At 48.4% G+C, this 6,928-nt stretch overlaps 1 pseudogene; it reads left to right on the top strand.

The window, feature by feature from the left end:
• Positions 1-5,051, top strand: part of LOC102771259 — a 57,823-nt pseudogene extending 52,772 nt beyond the window's left edge.
• Positions 5,052-6,928: the final 1,877 nt, after the last annotated feature.

The following is a 6,928-nucleotide window of genomic DNA, read 5'->3' as shown; positions in this document are numbered from 1 at the left end:
CCTGCAGTCCTTCCCCGGCTGGTCAACCTTCTGTGTCCCTCCCCAGCCCCATGCACTGGTGGGGTCCCTCGGCCTGGCCTGCACCCTCTCGGAATCCAGACTGAGGGACCCTCCCCGGATGCCAGTGCACATATTTTGTGCACTGGGCCTCTAATCCTATCTAATAATAGACAAAGATGCAAATTTACCATACCTTCGCTACACACGCCATTGGCTAATCAGAGCAATATGCAAATTAACCACCAACAAAGATGGCGGTTAATTTGCATACATAGGCACGAAACGAAGACTGAAGGCGGCTCCGCAGATGGCGGTTAATTTGCATACATAGGCATGAAACCAAGACTGAAGGCGGCTCCGGCCGGAGCGAAGGCCTGGGTCCCGGGTGCCGGAGGAAAACCGGTGCCAGCAGCCAAGGGAAGGGAAGGCCTATTGTACAAATCTTTTCATGCAACAGGCCTCTAGTATATAATAGACACTGTATCTATACATCTACGAGAATAGTATATATATGAAGCCTTGTGCCTTACTTGTTTCAATAAACATTTAAGCTAGAGAAATTTCCACAGCAGCAGACATCAATTCACCGCTCCCACCCACCTTTTTTTTTTTTAACCTCACCCGAGGATATGTTTATTGATTTTTTTTTTTTCAGAGAGAGGAAGGGAGAGAGGGCCATACCTGCCTGGACGGGTGTTCGAACCCACAACCTTTTTGGTGTCTGGGATGACGCTCCAACTAACTGGGCCTCCCCCACCTTTTCAATAGCTGCATACTATCCCACAGCTTAATATTTAAAGAGTAAGAAATCGCCCACCTCACTGGGAATACGGAAAAGCTGCGCTGGCCGGTGTCTCACTTGGTTGGGCGTCAGTCTGTGCATCAAAAGGTGGCTGGTTCGATTCTGGGTCAGGGCACCTGCCAGGGTTGCTGGCTTGATCCCCAGGAGGGGGTGTGCAGGAGGCAGCCCATCCATATTTCTCTCTCTTCCTCTCCCTTCCTCTCTCTCAAAAAAATCAAGAGAAATATTTTTTAAAAAGTAGCATGGAGCCCTAACCGGTTTGGCTCAGTGGATAGAGCATCCGCCTGTGGACTGGAGGGTCCCAGGTTCGATTCCAGTCAAGGGCATGTACCTGGGTTGTGGGCTCGATCCCCAGTAGGGGGTGTGCAGGAGGCAGCTGATCGATGTTTCTCTCTCATCGATGTTTCTAACTCTCTATCCATCTCCCTTCCTCTCTGTAAAAAAATCAATGAAATATATTTAAAAAAATAAAAAGTAACATGGAGAAGCTAACGTTGATGAAGTGCCCCCGAGCCCACCCCCTTTCTCTTTCCTCCGTGAGATGGTGGCGGACGGTTTTTCTCTCCGCTCTTTGGTGACGTCCCAGACAGTAGAACTCATACAACAGCAGCTTTTTCCTTCAGGGGTTTTGACAGGCATTTTATTTTCAACAACTTAAACAAAGTTCCCTTGGGAAGACTGAGAGTTGGAATGAAATGCTCTGGAACGTACAGAGGCAAATAAGTACAAAAACAGAAGGAAACTTATGAGCCCTCCACAGAACCTGACCGGCCTGTGGTGAGCCAGGGGGACCACCTGCACGATGTCGCTGGTCTCCAGGAGCAGAGGTGGCGTCCTGGTTGCCTCCATCGGTCAACTTCATGAACCAAGAATCTGTCCGCACACCAGGAAAACCCCATCTCTTTAACCTTGTCCCTCTTTCGACAATAAGCCATTTCTTTGGTCCTGAGTTCAAATTCAGGAGCAAAACCTATCAGGTTGTAATAACAGGAGGCTGAAGAGAGAGGGGAGAGGCTCCAGTTTTAAAGGGAAAGTCAAGAAAAAATGGGACTGATGCTCCCGGCCAGCGTGGCTCAGTGGTTGAGCATCGACCTATGAACCAGGAGGTGACCTTTTGAATCTCGGTCAGGGCACATGCCTTGATTGCGGACTCAATCCCCAGCAGGGGGCATGCAGGAGGCAGCCGATCCATGATTCTCTCTCATCATTGGTGTTTCTAGCTCTCTCTCCTTCTCCTTTCTTCTCTCAAATCAATTAAAAAAAGGCGGGGGGATTGACGTCTTCGGTGAGGTATGCAGGTGAGACCCATTCCGTCAAAGGCATCGAGCCTCAACTCCAAGCCTCCGTGCAGTTCAGGGGCACTCCAGCTTGTTCCATGCAGTCAATGAATGAAGTGGAAAGGTTTTTCGATGATAACTATTGTTTAAGCAGCATCTCTCTCTTTTTTTTAAAATATATTTTATTGATTTTTTACAGAGATGAAGGGAGAGAGATAGAGAGTTAGAAACATCGATGAGAGAGAAACATTGATCAGCTGCCCTCTGCACATCTCCCACTGGGGATGTGCCCGCAACCGAGGTACATGCCCTTGACCGGAATCGAACCTGGGACCCTTCAGTCCGCAGGCCGACGCTCTATCCACTGAGCCAAACCGGTTTCGGCTAAGCAGCATCTCTTGAAACCCCTGTCATGAAGGGTGTTACTTACGTTCTGGGTTTTAACACCACCAGGAAAACCAACCCTCCACAAGTGGTGGGCTGGTCCTTGGACCTGCTACTACTGTCCATTCTGACTTGGCTAAACTTCAGCAAATATTGAACACATGTGACTACTTACTCATTTCAAAGTTTAAATCAGGCCTTTTATGTTAAAAACTAGAGGCCCAGTGCACAAAATATGTGCACGGGTAGTGTCCCTAGGCCTGGCCGGCGATCAGGGCCGATGGGGGCCTTCCAGCTGCCGGCCTGGGCCTTCCTTCCAGCTCCTGGCTGGGGCCTCCCTTCCCTAGCTGCCTCCGCAGGCCTGGCCTTCCTTCGTTCCGCACCGCCCCCTGGTGGTCAGCACACATCAGAGCGAGCAATCGAACTCCAGGTCTCCTGGTCCAACTCCTGGGGGGATAATTTGCATATTAGGCTTTTATATATATAGATGATATCTCTAATGAGCTGAAGTTCAGCTCTAGGAGTCCCAAAGATCTCATTACATGTGGCATGTCTGGCAAGTTCCCTCTGGCCTACTGAGGAGACATCCTGAGATAATTAGGGCTGACATACTGTGGGGTGAAGGCACGTGGGGTGCAGACGGGAGGAAGAAAGGGGGTTTGCAGGATAGCGCAAGGCTCATTCTAACTCAGCTCAAGTTTTCATTATGTTTCATCTTGAAACGGCAAGGGGTATAGGAGCTCTCTGTATTATTTCTTACACCTGCATGGGAATCTACAATGACCTTAAAATAAAAATGCAAGGAAAAGCGAGGGAGAAACGTTTTGAAAGCAGGACTCAGGACAGCGTCATGTGTAACAGCGCAGCCTTTCAGAGCCAGGGCAGGCAGAGACAGGGATTTCCTTGGCCGGGTTGGGTGGAGGTGAGCGCACTCACACCTCCAAGGGTCCCATCCAGGGGTCTTTGAGCCTCTGAAATGAGTTCCGTCCAGGGTTCCCTCTGTCAATGCAGCAACTTGGGGCTTTCCTAACCCCCATTTACGGAAGCCAGTCCAAACACCTTTCTTATCATATCACCAGGAATAATAAAGTTATTTTAATTACTTCAGAAAGCTGACCAGGAAAGAAAGCTGGTTTTAAAATATATTTTTTAAAATATATTTTTTATTAATTTCAGAGAGGTAGGAAGAGGGAGGGAGAGAAACATCAATGATGAGAATCATTGATCAGCTGCCTCCTGCACACCCGACAGGAGGGATTGAGCCCGCCACCTGGGCATGTGCCCTGACCGGGAATCGAACCATGATTTCCTGGTTCATAGGTCGATGCTCAACCACTGAGCCACACTGGTCAGGCTTAAAATATTTTTAAGGTTAAAAACTAACACTTCAGTATTCTCATTATTCACCCACCTCCACCCGTTCCTGGACAGTGGCCTCTTCCCTTGAAGAACAGCAGGACCCAGCCGGGACTCAGGGCGCAGTGTCCAGCATGTCTTCCCGTGCCGGTAATGCCCACCCCTTGGCCACCCTCCTGGGCAAAGACAAACACCAGCCACTGTGGACTAGATATCTGTGTCCTTCTCAACGGGACAGGTTGACCCTTTACCCCTCAGGTGACAGTAGTAGGAGGTGGGGTATTGGGAGGTGATTCGCATTAGGTGAGGTCATGAAGGGGCCCAGAAAGGGGTTAGTGACCTTGTAGGTCAGGAGAGAGCTTACTGCCCGCCTCTGCTCTGGGACGAGTGAGGGTATACCCTGGCTTCAGACTCGCAGCCTCCAGAACTTTGGGAAATAAATTTGTCATTATAAGCGACCCAGTATAGGGGACTTCGTTACAGTAGCCTGAATGGAGACACTGCCAACCAGCCCTGAAAATATCTTATCCTCTACCCAGCATTTCTCAAGCTCATTGATCTTAGGGTCCCTTTAAACTCTTAAAAGTGATTGAGGACCCCTAAGAGCTGTTGTTTATGTGTTCTATCTATAGTTTATGTACTGTATAGAAATTTAAAAATATTCTTTAGTTCATTAAAAATAAACCCCTTATTAACATACACCATATTTTTTGATAAATAGCTAAAAATCTCAAAACAACAAGAGTGGCATTGTTTCATAGATCTACTAATCCAGTGGTTCTCAACCTTGGCTGCACATGAGAATCACCTGGGAATCTTTTTAAAATCCTGATTTCTGGGCCTCATCCTCCAGAAATTCTGTTTCTTGGTTATGGGGTGGGGCCACAACATTAGTAACAAAGAAACAGAAGTGTGCAGCCAAGGTTGAGAACCACTGCATGAATCCTTTTCATATCTTACTGATAGAAGATGCTGGATTCTCCTGTCTGCCTCTGCTTTCAGTCCGTTTGGAGATCATAAATTATGCTGCCTCTGGAAAACCTGGCTGTACAGGCACCAGAGATTGACGTAGTATCATTCGGATCCACAGTTTGACCTTGTGGATCTACAGAGTGTCTTGAGGGTCCCTCCACCCCGCAGGTCCCCACCTGCACTTTGAGGAGGGCCATCGTAGCCCGAGCCTGAGGCACCTTCCACAGGTGATGTCAATGGTGAAGGCGGTGCGGTCTTGAGGCCCCGGTGAAGTTCATTACCTTCTGTGTGTGTCCCCACCACACCTTGATCTGCCGTGTCAATGCCTGCTGGGCTAGGAGCCCCTTGGAGGGAGACCCAACTTTATTCACCTTCACAGTCTCGGGATCTAACAGTGTCTGGTCTGTAGTAGGCACCAGGTTTAATTATTTTTAAATTGAAATACATATTTAAAAAGTATATTTTTATTGGTTTCAGAGAGGAAGGGAGAGGGTGAGAGAGAAACATCAATGATAAGAGAGAATCATGCATCAGTTGCCTTCTGTACGCCCCACACTGGGGATTGAGCCCACAACCTGGCACGTGCCCCAACGGAATCCAACCTTGACCTCCTGGTTCATAGGTTGACGCTCAACCACTGAGCCACGCCGGACAGGCTACATACACATTTTAATGATAAAAGCTGTATAGTTATAGTATGACTGTATTACAGAAAATAGAAACAATAAGAAAAACCACACAGAATCGCCCAAATGGGGGTCATATTTTCTATCAGTCTTTTTATAAAGTGCTGTTTTTTAAGACCTAGAGTCATACCATGTACAATAAATGAATACCGTAAATTTTAATACCTTTTTGTCCCCATCTAGCAATAGGTAAGCTTTCCTCTCTGGTTCTGATGTCTGCGACTACCATAATGTTTCATTGTAGGGACATAACACAAGTTACTAAATATCCAACATTAGCCACGTCTGGGATGCTTCCGGTTTTTTGTTGTAATACAGTGATCCGGTGACGAAAACCTTCACACATAGAGCTTTTTTTCTTTTTCTGGCATTTAGTGTTATTTCCTTAGAATAGGTTCCCAGAAGTAAGATTACTGGGTCAAAGGGTGCAGACTTTTTTTTTAATGGCTTTTAATACATACTGTAAAATTGCTTTTCAAAGGGGTACACGGATTTTCAATGCCACCAGCACTTTCAAGAATATGTTCCACAACCCAAATTGTCAGCGTAGGTGCTGTTGAGAACGTTAATTGATAAAATATTGCACCCTCGTTGTGAAAATGTTGTATTTTTTGAGGATCATAAAATCCATGTTTGTTGAAGAATGCCTGTGTAATACAAAACGTCCTTTCGGGACATCTTCCTTTCTGGAAAACGTGAGACATTTTTGCTTGTGAGGACGAGAAAAAAAGAACACATGTTAAGATTGGCACAAAATTTACTTTGACAGCCATTCTTGATGCCAGAAACCCTTCAGGGAGGGCCTTTCGCTGATCCTGCTAGTTGCCATCGACAGTAGCCCAGGAGAAAAGGGAAATGTGGAGGAATGCAGAGTTCTCAGTGGCAACCACACGGGATCCACTGAGGGGGTCGGAGCCCTGCTTCTCCCTCCACTTCTCTCCAAACTTTGAGGGTGCAGCCCTCTCCGTGGATCCTGGCCAGCCTTGGCCACGCGCACAATCCCTGAGTTTCTCTGGGCGAGGGCTTCGCACCTGTGCCATCTCATCGGGCTGCGGGCTTCTCTGCACTGTGTGTGCGGGTCCACCGGGTGTGGACGGACCTCCAGAAACCTGCGGCCGAGTCTGTCCCCCCGCGGGCTGATCCGAACCTGCTTCGAGGCTCGCTCTCCCCGACTGACACCCGGCCGGTCTCCCCACTGGGCACGGAGCGCGAGTGAGGTGGGCGCTGGGCTGTGTGTGTGGGAAAGCCACGCAGGGGAGCCCGGGATGGAAGGAGACTTGCCTCGCCAGGCCCTCCGAGCAGGCGCGCCGAGGGGCACCGTTTCCCTGAGATTGTGCTCAGTGGCCTCATCCTGGGACAGGCGTCTCTGAGTCATCCGCTCAGCGGGTCACATGGCCAACGTGACCAAAATAAAGTTTCAGTATTTTAAGCCGCTAGAAAAGGGGACAACG

This window comes from Myotis davidii, unplaced genomic scaffold (genome assembly GCF_000327345.1).
Source record: "Myotis davidii unplaced genomic scaffold, ASM32734v1 scaffold299, whole genome shotgun sequence".
NCBI lineage: Eukaryota > Metazoa > Chordata > Mammalia > Chiroptera > Vespertilionidae > Myotis > Myotis davidii.
The sequence above is the reverse complement of the archived record's forward strand: the minus strand, read 5'-3'. Positions and strand labels throughout refer to the sequence as shown.